This window comes from Canis lupus, chromosome 30, assembly GCF_048164855.1.
Source record: "Canis lupus baileyi chromosome 30, mCanLup2.hap1, whole genome shotgun sequence".
NCBI lineage: Eukaryota > Metazoa > Chordata > Mammalia > Carnivora > Canidae > Canis > Canis lupus.
Window position 1 is genome coordinate 36,227,014 of NC_132867.1, and position 22,582 is coordinate 36,249,595.

Sequence of the window (22,582 nt, forward strand, 5' to 3'; positions counted from 1 at the left end):
ATTTCATGTAATTGCGTGCATGTCTGTGATGCAGTCTTATTCTGTGCTTGTGGCCCACGAGGAAGCTGAGGCACAGAGAGGCTGAGTCGTGTGTGTGAGGTTGTACAGCTGCTAGGTGGCTGTGCTGAGCTACAAATCCAGGATGGCTCATGGCAAAGCCTGGATTCAAAGTGAAGTCCCTGAACCAGCAGCATTAGCCTCTAACAAGGGGAGTTTGTTAGAAATGCAAATTATTATGCTAGCAATATTTGGATGCCTACTGAAGTCAGAACTACTGAAGGGACACTGCTCTGCCAGCAGGCAGCTCCCATGTGCTTAAATCTTCACTGAGAGATAAAAGATCGGAGAGGCTGAGGGGTGTGTATCTGTGATTCTTTTTCTTGGTCATACTCTATGGCAAGGACTTCAGAGGAAGGAGTCATGTATGCCGAGGCAAGTATCACATCCAAGTGAAATGCATGGGCTTTTGAGGATTGGCCGGAGCCCTGATTTTAACCCCCAACTTTCTTTTTCCTCTTCTGTGGCATGGAGATAACAGTAACAGCTGCCTCCTAAGAGGGCTATAAATGTGAATGACACAAGTCATGGAAAGTACTCAGCGTAAGATCTAGTTTAATCTGGTTAGACACTTACTTCAAAGACTGACCACAGTCTGTAGTCCTTCCATGGAACTCTTGAGGTAAGCTTATATAGGATGCACAGTTAAATTTAAATTCCAGATAAACAAGTAATTTCTTTTTCAGCATAAGTATATTTCATGCAATGTCTGGGACATACTTATGCTAAGTAGTTGTTATCATTGATATCTGAAAACTAAATTTAACCTGTCATCCTGTAATTTTTTTTGGCAGTCTGGTAACTCTACCACCTGAACAACAGCGACTCTTTCAGCAGAAGGGATTGGCTCTGCATAGTGGAGGAAGGTCTGCTGCACCGACTCTAAGCCCGTCTGTTTGCTTTCAGGGTGGGGGCTCGGGATATGTTCATGTTGCCTGGAAAGAAGCAGCAGGGCCAAAGACCAGCAGGGCTCCTGTTTCATCCTCTTTTTCAGTATTCAGCCACATGGTATGAAACAACAGAGACAGGTTGAAAAGCACAGGGTGGTTAAGGGACCAGCTTAAAGTGTCTATAATTTGGCCTGCTATAGTGAAAAACCAAAGGGAAACCAAAAACCATTGGCTGCTTTGTTCTGGGAGATAAAGGGAGAAAAAAAATCCCCCACCAGCAAAACAAGCCCCACACAGACATTTAACCAGGAGTAGATTTATTTAGTCTTCTGAAACATCCTAATATGAGGCTAACTGTTCTGTTTTATAAATCGGAATTGCATGTAATTTGCACTGCTCGAATGAGAACATTGCAGGATACTTGTGCGTGTGCGCGTGCGCGTGTCTGTGTGTGTGTGTGTGTGTAGTCAATGGCATTAATTGCGGAGCAGAGCTATATAACTTAATTAACCTGAGAATATGGGCTTCCGTTAAAAATCCACCTCTTCCAGGTGAGCCTGTGTTCCAGGAACAGCAGAGTTTAAACATCTAAAGGCTGTAAATTATTGATGGCCGTCATCAGTGCTTCTGACAAGCAGCCTACTGGGTGACTGGGTTGGAAAGCCAGAAGTTGGAAAGCATCGGATCCCTGTAGGTGGAGACATTCAGGGTACAATAGATGGTGGCAAGTTCCTTCCAGAACCACAGGCCACAGGTGAGAACTGGTGCCAGCGGTCCCCACGGTCGGCTGGTGTCCTCTCTCCATGTCCTCCCTGCACGTCCCCGGGCTACATCCACCCCAGGTCCTCAGCCTGTGCTCAGGTCACAGGAGGGGAGGAAATAAACCAGGTGGGGGACGGAAGTGGGCATCTGAACAGAAGCCACAATAGGCAGAAATAAAAATTCACAAAGGCAATCTTGCATTTCATCCTCATGCCTTCTTTCCTTTCCCTATTCAAACGGGGATTTTGTTTTTTAATGATGATTTCTTTCTTCCTGGAAGGAATTGTCTTCTGTAATTCTAGCTGGTGGAAGAGCTGAACTTAATTTGATGGGATGAAAAGAAATGTGCCTTTGTTTTCTTAAAAGGAATGAATGTTTGCCATTTCTTATTTATGAACACAATAAACCAGGCTCTGCCGGGGAGAGATGTGGCAGGGAAGCAGCAGATGCGCGGAGAAAAGGACACGATGTTTATACCATTGTGAATGAGACAGTGAAGACAGGCGAATGGGAACAATCCTTCTGCAGAAGGGACATACGTATTGCTCGGAACTCACATGCACTTGTTCCAGCCTCTTCTTTGCCATCACGCTGAATGCCGAGCTTATCGGTAATGGGAGAATTTGATGTGAAGTTTGTGTTTTTAAAGGAATCGTCATATGTGTTTGTTCACACACAATAAAATGCAAGCGAGTACACCATGCAGCATCGCACTTCTGGAAGCTTTTTTTTTTTTTTTTTTTTTTTTAAAGATTTTATTTATTCATGAGAGATACAGAGAGAGAGAGAGGCAGAGACCCAGGCAGAGGGAGAAGCAGGCTCCATGCCGGGAGCCTGATGTGGAACTTGATCCCGGGACGACTCCAGGATCATGCCCTGGGCTGAAAGCACCAAACCCTGAGCCACCCGGGCTGCCCACTTCTGGAAGCTTTTTAAGCAGAAAAATGCCATTCTCAAGCTGTCTCACAGGGTGGATACTACATCAAAGGAGAGAATGTTTTGACTTTAATATGTAGTGTGCAGTTACACCCCAAGATATTTACCCAGAGCAGTGGAAGCACACGTGCACACAAAGACTTGCTTGAAAATGGTCATGGCAGCCAAAACCCGAGAAACGACTCAAATGGCCATCAAGTGGGAAATGGGTAGATAACTTGTGTATTCGTACAGTGGAGTAGTAGCCAGCAGTGAAAAGAAACAGACTGTTGGCACATGGAAAAGTGTGGTTGAATCTTAAAAACATTATGCTGAGCAAGTGAAGCCAGAAGTATGTCAAATCTGGACTTGCCTGAAAAGATTTTATTCAAGAGGATATTTTTGCAAGGGGTAGGGGCTAGTGCCTCGGGGAGACCATTCTGACCCTACGATCAGTGGATGTCTTGAAGGTTAGGCATGTAAGATTCTTCTGGATCGAGAGGAGTGAACAAGGCCAGAAAGAAGCTGGTGTGGGGAAGTGGGGTGAAGGGGAGGTTGGGTAGCCGAGTGAGAATGTCCGACCCTGAAGCCAGCATGTGTATAGGAGGGGCAATGTAGTCCAGGCTGTCTGTCTGGGAGGGGCTGTCTGCAGGCTGAGGTTGGGGGTAGGGGGAAGATAGGGCAGGGTTCAGAGCCTAGGGAAGGGGAGACCCTTTTTTTTTTTTTTAGAAAAAAGAAATATTTATTTATTCATGAGAGACAGAGAGAGAGAGAGAGAGAGAGAGAGAGGCAGAGACACAGGCAGAGGGAGAAGCAGGCTCCATGCAGGGAGCCTGACGTGGGACTCCATCCCGGGTCTCCAGGATCACGCCCTGGGCCGAAGGCAGATGCTCAACTGCTGAGCCACCCAGGTGTCCCAGGGGAGACTCTTAACCCAAGTTTAGTTAACAAGCATTTTGTTCTGATTGATTAATGGGATCAAGCAGTTCAGCTTATCATTTATAAAAGAAAGGGAGTTTGTAGGGTCTGTGTCTGGCCCTGTCTTTCGTAATCAAGGGGACATCTAAGTCATGTGAGGAAGGGTGTTCTTTTTTGTTTTTAATTTTTTTTTGTATTTTTTTTATTGGAGTTCGATTTGCCAACATATAGCATAACACCCGGTGCTCATTCCATCAAGTGCCCCCCTCAGTGCCTGTCACCCAGTCACGCCATCCCCCCGCCCACCTCCCCTTCCACTACCTCTTGTTTGTTTCCTAGAGTTAGGAGTCTCTCATGTTCTGTCTCCCTCTCTGATATTTCCCACTCATTTTCTCTCCTTCCCCTTTATTCCCTTTCACTATTTTTATATTCCCCATATGAGTGAAACCATATAATGTTTGTCCTTCTCCGACTGACTTATGTCACTCAGCATAATACCCTCCAGTTCCATCCACGTCGAAGCAAATGGTAGGTATTCATCGTTTCTAATGGCTGAGGAATATTCCATTGTATACATAAACCACATCTTCTTGATCCATCTGTGGAATATACCAATATTCCATTGTATACATAAACCATATCTTCTTGTGTCCATCGACACTGAGGCTCCTGAGGAAGGGTGTTCTTTGCAGTAAGCTGTTTTCCAGAACACAGAGTGGGGAGTTTCCTGAACCTGTGCTGTTTTCCAGGAGCTCAGAGCTTGGGTAATTATATTAAAGGATATCATTCCATTTACATGACATTCTAAGCTATGGTGGTAGAAAGCCAAAGGGCCGCTGCCTGGGGCAGCAGTGGTGGGGTGAGGACTGGCTGCAAAAGAACACCAGGAGGGATGCCTGGGTGACTCAGTGGTTGAGCATCTGCCTTTGACTCAGGGTGTGATCCTGGGGTCCAGGGATCGAATTTCACATCGGGCTCCCTGCGTGGAGCCTGTTTCTCCCTCTGCCTGTGTCTCTGCCTCTCTCTCTGTGTCTCTCATTAATAAATAAAATCTTAAAAAAAATAAAAAAGAACACAGGAAACTTCTGGAGGTGATGGTTGCATTGTGTATACATTTCCCAAAATTCATGGAGGCAGACAGGTTTGGGATTGAACACCAAATCCATCCCTTGTGAGCTGTGAGGCAGGTATTGGACAACTGCTTATCCTCCTTAAGCACCATTTTCTACACTAGTCTCCACCTCATGAGATTGCTTGGAGCTTTAAAGCCACAAACCTAGTGGGAATTTTGTCATGTTAGCCTTATTATTCCACAACAATTGTGACTCCATTTCCCTTCATGTGTTTCTCAAGGGCAGTGTGATGTCTCAGAGAGAAAATGGAATTTCAAGGCAGGATATCGAGGCTGTGTGTTCTTTAGCTTCAGTGTTTTCAGATGTTAAATCTCGGCTCAGCTATGTTACAGTGTAGTTATGAAAATTAAATATGAACGTAGATGGGAAAGTGTTCATAAGCTAGTATCAGAAGTGCAAACAGGCTAATAAATGGGATGGATCATAAGTGTTCTTTTCCTTCATTATGCCTCTGTGTTTTCTGATTTCTTTTTCATAAAGAAGATGGATTATCCTTATAATCAGTAAAAACTTACAATTTCCATCCAGAAAAAGATGCTGTAGGCCTGGAGTAAGTCCTTAGATGTTTATTTAAAAAATAGGTATAGAAGAAGTGATTATATAGTTTATCTACTAAGGTCACTTTTGGAAGTCTAGTGGAGACACTGGACAGTTCCTTGTCTGGGTGATCAAAACAAATGTCCCAGTGAGTATCAGTGGCCATTCTGTGCCTCTGGCTCTGAGCCCCTGAGAAGGACAAACAGCTACCATCTAGAATTCCAGCTGGAGATATACTCTGATCATGAGGAAACATCAAAGAGACCCTCTTGGAGAAATTCATTAAAAAACGGACGACCTATGTTCTCCCCTGATGGGAACATGATGATGGAGAGAGAGAGAGGTCAAGTGAAAAATCTAGAGACATGACAGATGAATGTATGATCCCAAACTGAGTCTTAAGCTGGAGGGAAAATTGCACAAAGGGCATTTTTAGGTGATTGGCAACATTGAAATATGGTCTAAATTTAGATAAAAGTATTTTACCAATGTTATTTTTCCCAAATCAGCAACTGAACTGTGTTTTTTTAATAAGAAAACATTCTTGTTCATAGGAAATCACACTGAAATATTCCTAGGCAATGAGGCATGATGTTTGAAATCTACTTTCAAAAGGTTCAGAGAAAATAAATTGTGTGTGTGTGTGCAAAGTCATTTATTGGGACTTTGAGAGAACACAATAAAGCCAATATAGTAAAATATTAAAAATGGATGAATCTTAATAAAGGTCTCAGGGGAACACTCTGAATTATTCTTGCAAATACTTTTGTAAATTTAAAGTTATTGTGAAATAAAGGTATTTAAAAATTCAGGAAGGTGCTAAGTGGTGATGAGTAATTGAACGTCAGGCTGTCATAAAGCCCAGATGGAGAAGGGGCTGCTGCAGCAATGAGCTGGAGACAGAGAAGCTGACTGTGGTTTGGAGGGACAAGGGGAGGGCATGCATTTCTCTTTTGCTGCTGAAATTTGGACTTTTAGGCTTCGCTGGGGTTGACAGCATGGGGTATAAGAATTATAGGGGTAGTTAGTGCTGAACAATCTGACTCCTCTTGTAACTAAGCTTGAGGAAAGATCAAAATCATCCACTAAGGGGTCATTGCCTCCCCAAAAGTAAGTTCTTTATGCATTATAATACCATTTGAAGATGCCAAGTGATCCCTGTAGAGGAAGGTGTCCCAGAACAGGCTACAGTTTCACCCTTTCCAGAGTCAAATGCAAGTCAGAGTATCAGGCTGAGTGCAGAAATACTGGAAAACACCATTTCTAAAGCATTGATGAGGTGCCAGGCATTGAGGTGGGCAATTAGGACAATGAGCTAGACTGAACGTGACAATACAATTGTGGTTCTCTCATTGCAACAGTACAAGCAAGAGACAAATCAGAGGTAGTGACTGCCTGGCATTCCATTTCCCCCATGGGATAGCACCAGGTGAGGATTAGGTGCATGAGGACAATAGTCTCATTGCTAAGGAGCTCTGAACTAAGGGCTACTATGTTTATGGGCATAGGGGCCAGAAAGGTAGGGTGAGGCCAGAAGTGGAAAGGTAGTCAGGGTGGAGAAAAGTTCCCTAGCCAAGGGCCCTCAATGTTCTGGTCTTAGTGAAGGCTCTGGGCTAGGAATGCAGATGTAGGTAAGATCATGGCTGGCCTGGCAGGGCTCAGGCCTTGACTATAGCACCCTCCAGGAAACTGTAATGCACGGCTGTGCACCAAGTGTGATGTGAGAGTGACAGCTTCCCTGCTGAGGCCCGCCACAGAAGGCCTTGTGTGAGTCAGGTCCAGAGACACAGAATCAACAGGAGGCTGACAAGTTCAAGATCTGCAGTTGACAGGCTGGAGACCCAGGAGACTCATGGCATTGTTCCAGGGCAAGTTAAAGTCCAATGGCAGGAGACAGTGTCCCAGCTGGAAAAGAGAGCGAGCTAGGGTCGGGCCTGAAATATCACACATAGGATTTTTTTTTTTTTAAATTTGAGCACAGTTCACACACAATGTTATTACTTTCAAGTATACATAGTGATTGAACAACTCCATAGTTTATGTTATGCTCACCGCCCTCTGTCACCATATAACGAGGTGATAATATCACCAGGCGGCCAGCAGACACATGAAAAGATGTTCAACATCAGTCATCATCTGGGAAATGCAAATCAAAACCACAATAAACTATCACCCCACACCTGTCAAAGAGGCTAAAATAAAAAAAGATGAGAAAGAACAAGTGTTGGCAAGAATGTGAGAAGAGGGAACACTGATGTACTGTTGGTGGGAATGTAACTTGGTGCAGCCACCGTGGAAAATAGGATGGAGGTTCCCCCCCAAATTAAAAATGGATTCCTTACATTCTTTGTGGAAGAACACCCGAGTGAAGTCAGGGACTGCTCTCTGTTGGGTGGTGCCGGGTTGCACTTTCTCCCTGTAGGAGCCCAGTATGGATCTTGGGGACTGCAGCTGGAATGCCCAGCCAGGCTTTCTCAGCTCCTGGGAGCAGGCTGTGCAGGGTGGCAGATGGGCTTTAGTGCCTTGCTGGTGCTCTGCAAGCTGGTGGTTATGTGAGCATCTCCTAGCTTCCTTTTGTCTCCTGGCTTCTGCAGAATAAATTGACACCTCAGGAAACTCAGAGTTGGGCATGTGCTTCTTGAGACTGCCCTGTGTCACCATTTATAGCTTGTGAGGAGGGGATTGCCATCTACTACTGTGAGTTGGAACCCTTGGTGAGACAGTTCTCAAGCTCCAGGCCAGTATAGGTGGTTGGGAAAAGTCACAGCTTGGAGACACAGAGAGGGCCTCCTGTGCATTCTCAGGGCATAGTTTAAATTCATTCATTTTTGAAATCATAAGGGTGGTGGGCATGATCTGCAGAAGATTGCAGTCCATTCATTGCTTTCAAGAGTGGGAAAAATATCCTTGGGTGATGATGAAAAGATAGTACACAGAGCAGAGAGACACACATGGCCGTGTCCACATGGAGCTATCTACCGTTCAGCTGCTTTGGAGCCTCAGACAAGGAATTGGAACTACACCTCAGTGTCCGTGTCCTATGATTTGCTGATTTTCATAGTACCTCGTTCACAGGGTTGTTGTGAGGAGTGACTAAGATGATGCTGGTAAAAGCACGAGACAAGTTGGACCCATTCTGAGTGCTGGCTGTAAATATAGGCGTATTCTATACACACATATGTCACACCTGCGTGTAAATATGCAGGGTACTATAAAATGAATATATGTATAGAGACATTTATATACAAAGGTGAAGTCTATTTGTGGTCCGAGTAGAATGAATCTATTTGCATGCTAGACAACAGTGATCATTTGGCCAAGCTTTCAAAGGAATGATACATTGAAAAGCGATTTGTGTATAACCATGGAAATGGACTGGTTTTCCTTCCCGAAAGACATACTTATCAAGGACAGAAGGATAGAAGCCTATGTTAGACTTACTCACTGTGAGCTTAGAAGTGAACACTTCCCTAAGGTCAGGAAGTGAGAAGTGGAAGGTGGTCATAGTTGAAATTGCTGATGTTGTGTGCACACGCTCGGGGATTATGTGCATGTTATGTGGGACCTGGCCCATGGCTCTTCAGATCTCCTCTCCTCCAGACTTCTCTTCCCCCTCCATTCTTTTCTCTATCTCTCTGTTCTGTTCTCATATTTTCCTCTTTCTGTTTTGTCCTTTTCTGATGTTCGCCTCCTGGTTCCCTGGCATCTACACTTACTCATTTGAGAGTCTAAAAAAGGTAAGAAGAAAGCTGAAATATGAAGAAGCACTTCATATTTTTTAAAGATTTATTTGAGAGAGAGTGAGTGTGAGAGAGAGATAGAGAAAGCATGAGCAGGGGGAATGAGTAGAAGGAGAGGGAAAAGAAGAGACCTTGCTGAACAAGGAATCTGACACGGGGCTCAATCTCAGGACTGCAGGATCAAGACCTGAGCTGAAGCTCAGATGCTTAACCTACTGAGCCATCTAGGCATCCTGGTATGTCACTACCAAGTTCTTTTTTTATTGCTAGGAACATCTCCTCCTGTTCAAAAATGGCTGTGAAACTTGGTTCATGGGAAACACAGAAGGACTTGGAAAAGTATATTTCTTCTTGACCTGTTGCTGCTGAGTTGGAGGTCACCCACAGCAGTGAGCTGCTAAAGGAGGAAGAAAGAAACATCAGGGAATCATGGGGGCCACTGCTGTCCATCTGAGAGAATTTCTGGAATGTTCTTCAGTCACAGCCTCCATCAGGGCACTATGACTTCATTCTCTGCCCCCCACCCTAGAATGTCTTCCTCCCACTCGGATCCCAGCAGTAAGCTCCCAGGAGCTCACTTTAGCTTGCCTGGGGGTGCCAGAGACCTCTGAGCTCAGAGATTTCCACTCATGGTGAATTTATGGAGAATCTGGTCACTCAGGATAACAAGTGGAGCCTATTGTAAGTGGATACTAATGAAACTGGAGATTTTGTTGTTTTGTGGAAAGTGTTTGCAAATCTTCCATCAGATGGTATCATGAGTGCTACAATGCAGTGAGATGTGGATGCACATGCATTTTGCTTTCCAGAATGAGTTTGACATAAGATGCACTTAAATCAGTGGATTGATTTGGAGAGAACATTCCACATTGCTAATTTAAAAATCCCACATAGAGGTGCCTTGAGTGGCTAACTTGATTTCAGCTCAGGACATGATCTTAGATCTTGGCAGCAAGGCTTGCATAGGACTCCACACTCAGTCTGCTTGAGATTCTCTCTCTCCACCTCTGCTCTCCCAACTGTCTTTCTCCCAAATAAATAAATACATAAATAAATCTTAAAAAAATACCCATGTATATGAAGATGGAATGTAGGAAGAGAGGAGAAGTGAGAGAGGCATGTATGATACTTTGAATTCTGGTAACCTCTATTTTACACATAAAAGATAATTGATTTTTATTATTTCATTCTATTATTATTATCTTTCACTTTTCTCAAGCACTAGTGATGGAGGTAAGTGTGATGGATTTTACTATAGTATAGGCAATGAAAATCTAAATACCTGACTCTTCCTATTTACTTAGTTGCCACCCATTTATCTTCACAGCTAAAGAACTCATTTTGGAGTTGACTGAATATGACACTTAATTCAAAATGATTCCTCAAGTGACCAGAATTCTCATCATAGCAGCATAAAACTGTATGATACCTATTATTCAAAACACGGTGCAAAGAAACAAGTTATTCTGCAGAACATGAGTCTGTGTTAAATGTCTTCATTTGAATGCCATTCTATGTCTGGCAGTTTTTGAATGCAGTTGTACTCATGTCAAATACTGCTGTTTGGAAATAATATGTTTGAAGTATAACAGTCATCTTTTTCTTGAATGTGCTGGTTTTCTCCTATTATCTTTGCTTAGGTGTTTTCCAGAGTCCTGCTTGAAATGTTTGGTTTCCTGAGTGTCCATCCTGAAATGGATTTTTCTCTTCCTCCCACATGTCTTGAGCACAAAGTAGCTGATCAGTCAGTATTTTACTGAGTGGCAGAGACAGGAATATCCAGACTTCATGTGCTAGGTGACTCCTCAGACACTAAACATTTGATCAGGAGACAAGTCGTTCATAGCCGGAAGTTGGGAGGACATCCTACATCTCATGGCTCTTCACACCATTGTCCTTAACATGGATGGTACCTGAGTGTATTGGGGAACCTCTGGGGCTGGATTGGACATGAGGGTCAAGTCTGAACAGCTAGACTTGAAACAGTTATAACAACTCTGTGTTAAGCTCTTTACATTTTAATCTCATTTGATATTCACAAAAACCCTATGGGTAGATTCTGTGATTATAATAGGAAGACCTCAGCCAACCCAGAGATGGGACCCAGATGATATACAGGGCTAGGAGGATCAAGTGAGAGTCTGGGAGAACTAGGCTGAAGGGAATGGCGCATTGCCTCAGATCTAGAGTATTCAGGTTCATGAACCAAAGGATCAGAGAGCTGTGAGGAAGCAGTGTGAGTGAGTCCAGGGCTGGCTAGCCCACTATGGGTGGTTTCTAAGTTTGAATTAGGGAGCTGCTTCCAATGGTGTACTTGACCAATGCAAGGGAGCAGAGTAAAAATCAGGAGGCCATTAGCTCACCTGAGCAGTGGCCAGGATTCATAGGGTTGTGCACACTCCCTTAGGCTCTAGAAGCAATAGAACTTCCCAGGCCTGCTCCACAATTCTGACATGAGCCATCTGGGACTCCAGCTGACTCATCTGCTCAGCCACTGGGCTCTACTCAGGAGGGTGGTGAGCAAGCAGACACTGGTTTCTGCACTGCCTTGCCTTCTCCACGTGTCACTGCAAAGCCACGAGCTAATATCCTTAGCATTTGTTGTGTGGCTTTTTTTGTTTTTTGTTTGTTTTGGTGTTAAGAGATAGCAGAAGCTTTGCAGGAACAATTATACTGTCAGTACTGTTTGATGATGCTGAGCTAGCTCCTTGCTGATCAAGCCATTACATTTCTAAATATCATGTGTCTGTGTAGCTTGTTTTAACTTCTGAGCTGTCTAGGGAGGGGATGACAAGTTGGTAGCATGACACCCTCTGTTCAGCTGGATGATGTTACTAAATGGTGATATTACCCCAACTCAGCCTCAAAATCTTTCTCAATGGAAATTCTGGGCAGCCACTTTTTATTGGTCATAATCACCTGCCTTTCTCCTGGAAAATGTGATGATATCTGAGTAACCAGGAATTGAACTTTTAAGAATATTGAGTTCTGATGGCTTCTTGGATTATAGCATTCCAATAATCAATTGTCAGTAGTTAATTTATCATTGGTATAGAGTTAGTTGTTGAATATATTACTCCTGTTGATTGTACTTTTACTTTAGGACATCTTTCTCCTTCCTGCCTTTGTCCTCACCCCAAGTAGAGAAGATTCAAAATCAGCTACGATACAATTACTACAGTACTCTGTGCCCGTCATTCTGGTCAATGCTTCAAAGTCATTTTCTCATTTATTCTTTGCAGCACCCTTGCAAGGTAGGCTGGAGTACTGAAGGGATGAGGAGACAGGCTCAAACAACTCACTCAGAGTCACACAGTAGATGGCAAAAGGAGGACTGGAACCCTGATCCACTTGACTCCAATGTCTATTATTTGTCCTATGATCTGAACCCAGCTTGTTTGAAAGGCACATTCATCCTTTGTGCTTTAGGAGGAGCCTGGGTAGTGCCATCATCCATGTGACCAATCTGTTAGAGTGGTCTCCCTCCAAGCAAGGTGTCCCGGGATGGTCCAGAACTCACGTCAGGGCTGGATTAGAACCAGGACAAGTAGAGCTGACTGGAACAGGAGGCCAATCTAACAGGTGAGTTTTGTGTAACAGAGGTGAGGGAGCAGCAGAAGCAGTGCTGGAAACTCCTGGCTCCTATTTTCTGAGGCACAGTTACTTTGTTGTATTTCATGGCAAAGGAGCATTGTTTTGATTGATTTTAGGTGGAGAGGGATGAAGGCACTGAGGCTGGCTGTGAAGGGGATTAAGAAATTTAAAGCTAGATTTGTTTTGGGGCTGGATTTTGGAATTCAGGAGGTTAACACCACCTGAGTTTAGGAAACTTGTCTTCTCCTGGCTCAAAATATTGTGGTGTTGTTGTTGTGTGTATGTGTATTAAAAAAAAAATCTGTGTGAAGACACCAGTGTTAATATTCATAATAAAAGCTAATGCCTATGAGTCTCTAATGGTCTGGGCTCTCTCTTTTTTCTTTTTCTTTTTTTATTATTAGCCTCAGTTTAGCACCCTCAGAGAGATTGTTAGACTCAGATCTCCTGTACCATTGCTGTGGGAATAGGCATTAATGTCATTCTTCTTTGGTTGTAAATCCAGCTTTTAAAAACAGAACATCGGCAACACTCTGCCCGTAAACAATCCCAAATACTATGTGATCACCACCTTGGCCAAAAAAATGAACATTAATGAGACTGTATCCTAGCCATTGGTACAAATACTGCAGGTTCTGGGCATAATTTCTACTAATGATTGAATTATACGCTTGGGTTAGGAACAAATAATTTTACTCAAAACCTCATCACAGAGATTAAGCGGAGCATTCTTCATTTTACTTAAGAGATGTAGACAGCTCGATAAGGGACTCTGGGCACCTGCCATATTTCCCCATTTGGAAGCGATCAGTCCCTGACCTGTGGGCATTTACTTGGTCTCAGAGCAGAGGAGTGGTGTGAGTATATCTGACCTGTCGGGGAGAAACAATCATAAATCATGCTCTACCGACTGAGCTAGCCAAAGAGGGAGAAACAATTTTAAACTCTGTTAATTCTGCTGTGCTCCCTGAATTTGGAAAAGCCCTTTAGTGTGATTTTGCCTGGAAACCTGTGCCATCCTCCACAATCCGCGCTTTGCTCCCAAGATATCTGCTAAAGTGTAGTTTGGTGACTCCAGACTAGTGCTTTAGTGCTGGACAACGATTAGGGTGACACATTTCTTTTGGGCTATATCTGATTATTTTAAATTCTGAGATTTTTACAATGCCTTGGTGGAATTTCCAGGACACCAGGAGTTCTCACAGCCTTGAGAATGTTCTCTACTCCAAAGGGTATTACTTGGCATTTAGAGGGCTATATCTCTGCTTGAGAGATGGGTTTTCCAAGCCTATGAGTGGATATGAAGACCCCTCTTACAATTTTGCGGGGGTAGGTGTAGATGGTTTTGCCCATCTACAGAGATGTCCTGATTCTGTTTTTGACCTACCTTTGGGCTACAGCATTGAATCTGACCCTATAACTCCATTTCCTCCCTCGAGCTGGTTCCACTGCAGAGCCTTCTGTCTTCCAGGGGATGCACTGTAGTCATAAGAGAAGATTCAGCATCTTCTTTGTTAAGCATCATTGAAGCATTATGTGCTTTTTGTGTAGCAGTGTGTAAACTCTCTTCTGAAGAAAGGACTCATCTATCTCAGGGTCATTTAAGTACAACGCTGACAGTTTGCTGGTTACAGCGGTTCCTCAAAAGGGAGAGGAGGACAATCTCTAATTGTGCAGCAAAGGCTAGGGAATTTTGGATTACAAAGGGAATTTGAGCAAGGATCTCCTAGCACCTTGAGCCAAGTCATATTTTGTCTAGGTCCTCTGAGAAGCATGTGTCAGGGTGGGATGAAACAGGGGTGGGCTTTATTAGGGGGAGCTATTGTGTGAGGGAAAATGGGGAGAAAATCAAGGCAGGCTGGTGGACGCATCCTAGACTCTCATGCTGCTAGTCTCTGGAAGGTTCTGCAGGGTTGTTGGGGCTCACTGTGTCTTCAGGAGCAAGGCTGTCTGGGTCATTGGCTAAGAGAACCCTGGGAAGCTGTGCAAATGTGGGGATGAGGAATTTCAGCACAGCACCTTGGTCAGTTACAGTCCTGGCAGTTGGAGGTCCGTAGGGCAGGCACCTCCAGGGGTTGCCACCGTCCACTTCTTTGAGCTTCCCGTGTCCTTAACTTAAAATAGAGAACTTGCTTTCATTAAATGCCTATTTTGTTCCAGATGCTGGACACATTCTGGAATCATAAAGGAAACAGAGGTGGGGGCCACGTGCCCCGCAGCAGAGGTGCTTTCGTTGCCAGCCTCCCTCTACAGACCAGAATTTTATTATAGGCTGGTTAGCATGTGAGCAGTAGAGACCGAATTAGGTTCACAGGCAGCAAAACCTCTTGGCCTGTAATGTCCCCTGTCCCACTGCTACTGGTCATCACCGCTGATTATGGCTGGACACTGACTATGAGCAGCTCCCGTCACTCATGGATGGCTTATATCTTTGCTGCCCCTTCTCCCTGTGTTTTCCTCACCCTCTTTGATGAGGCACAATTCAGGAACTTTCTCTCACATTCCTCTGCCAAGTTTGTAACAGGAGGGAGCAGCCACTCATACCCTTGCCTAGTCGGAAATGAGATTCCCGGCTGCCCTTTCAAATCTTTGCAAAAGTTTACAGTGTCCCTCTGTCTTCTCTGTGGAGTGAGGGTCTCATGCTTTTTGAGAGACAGTGCCACATGTGTGGGGCCAGAGCCAGGCTGCCCACCTGCCTCTGAGTCCACTTTGCACCTGCTGGCTGCGTGATTTAGAGCACATTGTCCAAGTGCTCTGTGTCTCAGTTCTTATTTGTAAGTGGGGACAGCAGAACCTGTGCACCAGGATGTTGGTGTCCTGGCCCTTTTCAGTCCAGAAAACCATCTAGGTGGAGGAGCTGGTTCTCCAGAATTTCTTGTATCCTTTCCAGGCTTTTCCATCACTCTACTCTATTTTTCATTTACTCAGAGCTTGAGTCTTTCCAGGGAACGAGCAGAACAACCAAGAGACAATAGAACACAGGGAATCATTGGGAGTCATCGAGAAGAAGATCCATGGATGTCCATTTGGGCAGAACTTTCTCCACTGACTGCGTTTTCTCCATTTCCGGGCAGTGTTGCTCAGCTGCTCTTCCCATTTCTCTTCCCATCATGGGCCTGAATAAGACAAAAGGCAGACCAGAGCCCACTTCCAGCTATGCTCTGGGCATGGCCATGGAATTACTTCCTCCCAACACAGCTTGAAGGACTTTGAACTTACCAGAGATGGTTTTGGGGATAAGGTGCACTTGTCATCCTGACTTTGGTACAGAACCCGTGTGCCATGCATGAGGCTCCAGGGAGGTGAGATGCTTGCACACAGCCACACAGCTGGCCCAAGAAGAACTTAATTCTGCTGTTTAAACCCACTGCTTTCCCACATAATGTTAAATTGCCTCTCATGTAAAAATGTATTGGTATTTTAATAGTGGCTCTGGGAAGTAAATGTGTTGATCTCAAGGCATACCTGTGATTTTAAGCATCCAAGTGGGAGTGAGGACAGTCAGCCAGTGGAGGTCCCTGTCCCTCGCCATCAGGGTCTGTCCACACGCTGACCTGGGGCAGTTCTAAGAAGGAGCGCCTTTCATTGCATGGCTAGCATAGAAGAATTCCTATGGCCCTGCAGAATTTTAGGCCATTTTCTACAAGGACAGGCTCTTCACAGAATTGAGATCACCACAAGAAAATCTGCTTGGACAGTGGCGGCTAATTTTATGTGTCCACTTGACTGGGCCACGGGTTAACCAGACAGCTGGTTAGACATTACTTCTGGGTGTGTCTGGAAGAGAAGAGGGTTAAATGGGCAGATGGAGTAAAACAGATTGCCCGTGCCAGTGTCAGTGGGCCTTGTCTAATCCACCGTGGGTCTAAATAGAACAAAGAGGCAGAGAAGGAGGGATTGTCTCTCTCTGCCTGACCGCTAAGCTGGAGTGTCATCTTCCCCCTCTGATTTCCTGGACTTGGACCAACACTTACACTATCAGCCCTACTGGTTCCTGGGCCATAGGACTCAGACAAGAACTTACATCATCAGTTTCCCTGGTTCTCAGACTTTTGGGTTTGGGCTAGAACTACACCCCGAGCTTTCCAGGGCTTCTACCTTGCAGATGGCTGAACTCAGTTAATTTTTCTGTTTTGATGCCAGAACCAGTATCCAATAAACAATCACTGTATGAACATCTCAAAACAAACTCTCCTTCAGTTTTCTGGGGGCAGTTTCTCTGGGCAACATCATTTATATATAAACTAGGCAGCAATGTTTGTGACTTAATTTCAGGGACATGATAAATTCCTCCAGATTAAAATCTTTACTTATCTTATTAGACTTTATCCAACTCTTGAAATTGATTTCAGGTTTGATTGGATTGGCTTTCATAATGATAGACTGTCTAGAAGCATGCTACCTTTTCCTACCTATTCCATAATCCCTAAAAGACTGACAACAAACAAGTTAAAACTGAATAGAGATGCCACAATCCAAGATAAGATCACACACATGCTTCTGTAGAAGTTGAGAGCAACATCCAGGCCCTTTCTAATGTGGACTGGAGGAAGCAAGAAGCAGGTGGAGTCCCAGGGGAAACTGAAGGCTGGTTTGTGAGGGTATGATTGTGGTAGTCACCAGCAAGGTTCACTCTACCCCTTCTCCTTTCTCCACAATATTTGGGCTGTAACAATGTATGAGAGACAACAGATTCAATAAATGAAAAAGAGTACAGCTAAGGAAATGGAAATAATAGAACAATCAGGGTGTATAATTAGTTTATCAAAGAGGTGAAGGTTTTTGGAAAGAACTAGATCTCTCAGGGATGGTTGTCAGACTTCTGCAGTGACATTCTTAACAAGTACTCTCTTATATCTGGAAAAAAAAACAAAATGAAGCAAAATGAAGCAAAAGAAGTTTCTTCTTCTTCTTCTTCTTCTTCTTCTTCTTCTTCTTCTTCTTCTTCTTCTTTTTGAGAGGAGTGGGTTCCATCATCCCATGACCCACTCATTCATTCAACATGTATGTTGAGTCCCTTCCAGGAGTCATACACTGTTCGAGGTGCTGGGATACAGTGAAGAACCAGACACACTTGGTCTCTGTTGTCACAGATCTTGCAGTGGGAGGATGGAAGGAGATACACAGTCAGTTGATAACTGAAGCAATAAGAAAACTTGGGAGTGCCATGTGTAAGAAGTGAAGCAGAGCAATATCATGGAGAATGTGTATCAATTGGCTGTGAAACTTAAGTGACATCTGAAGCTCAAGAAGAAGTCAGACATGTGAAGGTAAGGAAAGAAGAACAGTAAGTGCAGACTCCCTGGTTGGTCTGAGGAACCATAAGGCTGGTATTCTTAAAACCTAGTGGGTGAAGGGAGGTGGGCTATGGAAGTAGACTAGGAAGATGGGTAAGGGACCAGGTTCACCTAGGACTTTGTGAGGTGAGAACTAGCTCATTGTGCCATTCTAAGCTAAGTTGTTATTACCCCAAATTTTTTTTCAGTGCATAGCACTGTGAAGCTAACATGATAAATCCAAGCTCTATGGAGGTAAAACTCACCATGGGCCATAGAAGGCTCAATGTGACACATTGCAGGTTTGGTCATGGGGAGAACACCACTAGATGAGAACAGAAAGACCTCTTACTTTATTTAAGGAATAAACAGCAGCTTAAACTAAAAGCAAAATATATGACCACAGGAGCAAAGTTAAAATTGCTGCTTTTTAAAATATATCATTAAGGAAAGTAATAAGCCACAGACTGGAGGAAAATATTAGCAACACGTATACTTGGCAAAGGATTTACATCCAGAACACATAAAGAATGCCTGTAAATAAGTATGAAAGAGAAACACAATTTAATAACAAAAAATTGGGCAAAAAAACTTGAACAGATACTTCATACAAAAAGATATGGGAATAGCCCATAAGCACATGAAAAGATACTTGACTGTATAAGGAAAATAAGAAAGCATAATCATTAGGAAAATATAAATTAAAACCATAAGATACCACTGCAAACCCACTGGAATGTGCTAAAATTAAAAAAGACTGATAACCTTAATCATTGGCAAGGATGTGGAGCAAAGAGTACTCACAGACATCCTCGATGGCAGTGTAAAATGGCACAGCCACTTTGGAAATCTGTTTGATGGCATCTTGGAGAGTTAACCACACACCTTCCCAATGAGTCAGCAATTCTGCTCCTGGGTATGGCCCAAGACAAACAACATTTACCTACAAAAAGACTCATACAAGAACATTTATAGGAGGTTTACTCACATCAAAGACTGGGGATAATCCATACTTCATCAACAGGAAAATGGATAAGCAAATTGTGGTATATTTACAGTCATTTACTTGTGTGTCCCTTGGTGTGGCTCCACTCTAGTGCAGTTAGGTCTGTACCTTGTAGTAGCCAACACTGTCCTATAGAAGAAACACTGTTAAGGAAATGAAGTGATCACTCTAATATTGTTATTACCACTAGATCAATTGTAGATCAATGCATCATTAATTTATAAAGTTTGAGCTTTTTTTCTCTTTCTCACTGTTTCTTTTCTTTTACTCCCTTTCTCCCTTCTTCCTGGATTTTATTACATATATATTTCAGACAAAGTATCAGACAGCTCCAAGACCATACTCAGATTCTACTTACTACTTGAGATGGATGTATTGCTTGCCAAAGACTTTACTGCTTACAGGAATAAATTCATCTAGAGCCACTCTATGACCTCACAAAGGAATCAGTACACTGGCTTCTTAACCTGATATCCCCACTTTTGCAGTTTCTGCCCTATCAGTAACTAAACACACAGCACTATTAAACTTCCTAAATGACCAGTTAACTGAAAATCCCATAGACCCTAAGAATAAGAATCCTTAAGAATAAGACCTTAAGAATCCTAATTACTTAAAGGATAAAGTCCAAATTTACTTCCCATCTAAGACTTGCAATGATAGACTCCCACATTCTTGTCCAGTTTTACATTCTGAAGCTGCTCTATCCCAAAGCAAAGATGGACTCCACGTTGTCCCCACCTACTAAATATATTTGTAACTCCAAACATTTGTTAACATTCTCCCTCTTGGAATGCCTTTGCTCCCTGTCCCACATGAATCCTACCCCACCCACCAAATATTCAGCCCCAGTGCCCCTTTTTCTAGAAAGCCTTTCCTAATGGTTTCAGTTCTCAATGAATCTCTTTACTGATTTTTTCCCCATGTTTATTGCTTAAACACTCTCAAGTATGGGATCCCCGAAAACATCTAAACTCACCTTGACCTTGACCTGAGTAAGGGCTAGAGCTTGCATAATTTGAACTTCCCATTGATGCTAATGATAGGAACACTTAGATTTCTTTAGCTGCCAAGCTGTGGGGTAGAAGAGGAAGAGGGTATAGTGGGGCCTGAAAGCTGTCAATAGACACTAAACATGGAGTCAAACTCTGCATTTCACCTCTACTCAACCCTCTCATTTCTCCTTCTTTATCCCCTTCACCATCTAAAGAATCCTATGAATAGTCTTCTCACATATGTGAAGAGGACTGAGGGAATACAGTACATTGAAGTTGTTATACTCAATGTTCTTAAGAATTCAGTAGAAATTCTAGTGTGTAATACTAACTTTAGAAACAAAACACTAACCTATGCTGTGGTGGACAGACTCTAAGATAACCCCCATTGACCTGCCTTCCGCTCTTCATGCCCTCTATATAATCTCTCTCCCCTTGAGTGGAAGCAGATCCTACAACTTCCAGAATGTGGCAAAGGTCAAAGGGTTTCTCAGATGCAATCAGGATCACAAAGAAGTTGATTATGAGTTAATCAAAGGGGAGATTATCATTGGTGGACCTGATGGGAGACTCCCTTTGCTGGCTAAGGTGCCTTTTAGGAGGGAGTCAGCCGAGCTCCTGGAAGTCTCTAGGAGCTGAGATTGGCCTCTGGCTGACATTCAGCCGGTAATTGGGATGCTCAGTCATACAACTGCCAGGAGATGCATTTTGCTAACAGCCTGTGTGAACTTGGGAGTGAATTCTTCCCCGTTAAGCCTCCAGATGAGAATACAGCCCAGCCAACATCTCGATTGCAGCCTGGTGAGATTGTGAGCAGAGGACTCGACTAAGCTATACCCCAAATCCTGATCCACCTAAACTGTGAGATAATAAATGTGCATTGTTTAAAGCGATGAAGTTTGTGGCTATTTGTTATGTGGTAATAAAGAACTGATGTATATGTGTTGAAGTAGTAGTTTACTCTCTTAAGGTAGAGAATGGAAACAGTATCTCAAATTTCCTTAAGAATATAAGAATAAAAGCAGTCAGTGTATTTGGTGTATTTAAGGGTATTTAGCAGGGTGTCCTTATTATACAAAAATGGATTGGCCACTGTTTCAGTACCTTCTGCATTTCACTCTCTAAGGAATATTGTCTTTCCTGTCCAGGTTTCCCTTGTCAAGTCCTCATCACCTTGCATATAGCGTAGGCAAGCAGCCACGAGTGTCTGGCCTCCTGACTCAGTTCACAGATGGCACAAATATTATCTACCTGTAATGGGAAGACTCTAATTACACACTAACAATTGGATCCATTCCAGTCTTATAACATTCTAAATTATTTGCACCAGAACATAACCCCTAAGAACCATTTTCAGATATATGGCACCATAAAACATAACCCAAATTAACTTGGCCATGAGCTTCATACCCTGTCACTGAATGTTTGCTTGCTAATATTTGCATAACTCATTACCACCTTTTTGTGTGTTTAGACAATGTATTGTTCATTTCTCCCTGTGATTAGCATTTTATTTAGATGCAATCTTTTCTCTGTTATGTGGCATAGTCCCTCAGGCAGAGGCTTGGGGCAGTTCCTTACTACGTACTTGCTTATGGGGTGGATGACTAGCCTGTGGCTGCCTTCTGGGTTGCCTAAGGCAATGACTATGTATTCTGAAATGAGTCGTAGTTAATAGTTTTTCTTTTGCATAAGACTCTCTCTACCTGTTTGGGGAAACAAACTGAAAGCTGTTGGAGGGGAGGTGAGTGGGGGGATGGGATAACTGGGTGATGGGCATTAAGGAGGGCACTTAATGGAATGAACACTGGATGTTATATGCAACTGATAACTTACTAAATTCTACTTCTGAAACTAATAATACACTAAATATTAATTAAATTGAATTTAAATTAAAAAATAGTAAGCTCTTCTTTCAAAAACTTTTTTTTTTTTTTAGTTTGCAAGGACAGCACCTCCCCCCACCTAATCAATCTGCCCAGCACTATTGTGGTAGACCCTACATGAAAACATAGCTTAAAGCTTCCTTTGCCTACTCAAAATGATCTATATCCTTACTCTCATTCAAGAGAATAATTTCTAGGGATGCCTGGGTGGCTCAGCTGTTCAGCGTCTGCCTTTGGTCTGCCTGATCCTGGGTCTGGGGATCGAGTCCCACATTGGTCTCCCTGCATATGGAGCCTGCTTCTCCCTCTGCCTGTATCTCTGCTTCTCTCTCTCTGTGCCTCTCATGAATAAATAAATAAAATCTTAAAAAAAGAGAGAGAATAATTTCTAGAGAAGGTAAAAGGGAGAATATATGTTCAATAAAATTATGAGTAGGCCAAAGTCTACTTGGTGACTAACCCTATTTTATGACCATTTATTCTCTGTGGGAATCCCGCCTGGCATCTGTATTAGTTAGCTAGCACTGCCATAACAAAATATCATAGACAAGATGGCTAACCAACAGAAATTTCTTTTCTCACAGTTCCAGGGGTTGGATTTCTGAGGTCAAAGTATCAGCAGGTTTCTTCTGAGGCTTCTCTTCCTGACTTGTGGATGGCCACCTTCTCACTATGTTGTCATGTGGCTTTTATTCTGTGTGTGCGTATCTGTATTCTAATCACATCTTCTTATGAAAACACTAGTTGTACAGGATAGGACCAAGCCTAATGACCTCATTTTAACTTAAGAACTGCCTGAAATTCCAGTCTCCAAATACAGTCACATCTTGAGGCATTGGGAGTTAAGGGATTCAATGTATGAATTGGGGAAGG

At 43.2% G+C, this 22,582-nt stretch overlaps 2 long non-coding RNA genes across 4 annotated transcripts; one reads left to right on the forward strand and one right to left on the reverse strand.

Annotated features, from left to right (window-relative positions):
* Nucleotides 1-4,624: 4,624 nt before the first annotated feature.
* LOC140621666 (uncharacterized) lies at nt 4,625-20,633 on the reverse strand. Of its 3 annotated transcripts, none has more exons than XR_012021438.1 (5): nt 20,176-20,627; nt 19,808-19,902; nt 18,811-18,957; nt 7,555-7,800; nt 4,625-7,117 (listed from the first exon to the last, which is right to left on the reverse strand). It is a non-coding gene; the product is annotated as an uncharacterized lncRNA (long non-coding RNA). The 3 variants fall into 3 exon arrangements; XR_012021439.1 differs by lacking the exons at nt 4,625-7,117; nt 7,555-7,800 and adding exons at nt 13,275-13,418; nt 13,934-15,662 and having other exon boundaries at nt 20,176-20,633; XR_012021437.1 differs by lacking the exons at nt 4,625-7,117; nt 7,555-7,800 and adding an exon at nt 13,275-15,662 and having other exon boundaries at nt 20,176-20,633.
* On the forward strand, nt 17,441-20,712 carry LOC140621667 (uncharacterized). Its single transcript, XR_012021440.1, has 2 exons — nt 17,441-17,816; nt 20,412-20,712. It is a non-coding gene; the product is annotated as an uncharacterized lncRNA (long non-coding RNA).
* Nucleotides 20,713-22,582: the final 1,870 nt, after the last annotated feature.